Consider the following 220-nt stretch of genomic DNA (forward strand, 5'->3'; position numbering starts at 1 on the left):
GCTCTTCAGAATTCCTAACGCTGCTTTGGCAGGATTTTTGAGGATATGCATTGTCATTACTTCTTGAAGAACTACTTGCTCTTGATGATGGTGAGGCCTGATCAGACAAATTTGACATTGTGTTCATACAATTAACTGGGATCGCCTTAGCAGAATCCTTAATGACATCTCTCATTTCATCGTAAAATGCAGGCTTCTTCAGCTTCCCTGATCCAGTGCT

General features: G+C 41.4%; 1 protein-coding gene across 1 annotated transcript in view; it reads left to right on the forward strand.

Annotated features, from left to right (window-relative positions):
• Positions 1-220, forward strand: part of LOC116851374 (putative nuclease HARBI1) — a 1,744-nt gene that overhangs the window by 1,116 nt on the left and 408 nt on the right. The gene's annotated exons all lie outside the window — the stretch shown is intronic.

Source organism: Odontomachus brunneus, unplaced genomic scaffold, assembly GCF_010583005.1.
Source record: "Odontomachus brunneus isolate Ranch 3 - 2012 unplaced genomic scaffold, Obru_v1 Obru_scaffold_173, whole genome shotgun sequence".
In the NCBI taxonomy this organism is placed as follows: Eukaryota; Metazoa; Arthropoda; class Insecta; order Hymenoptera; family Formicidae; genus Odontomachus; species Odontomachus brunneus.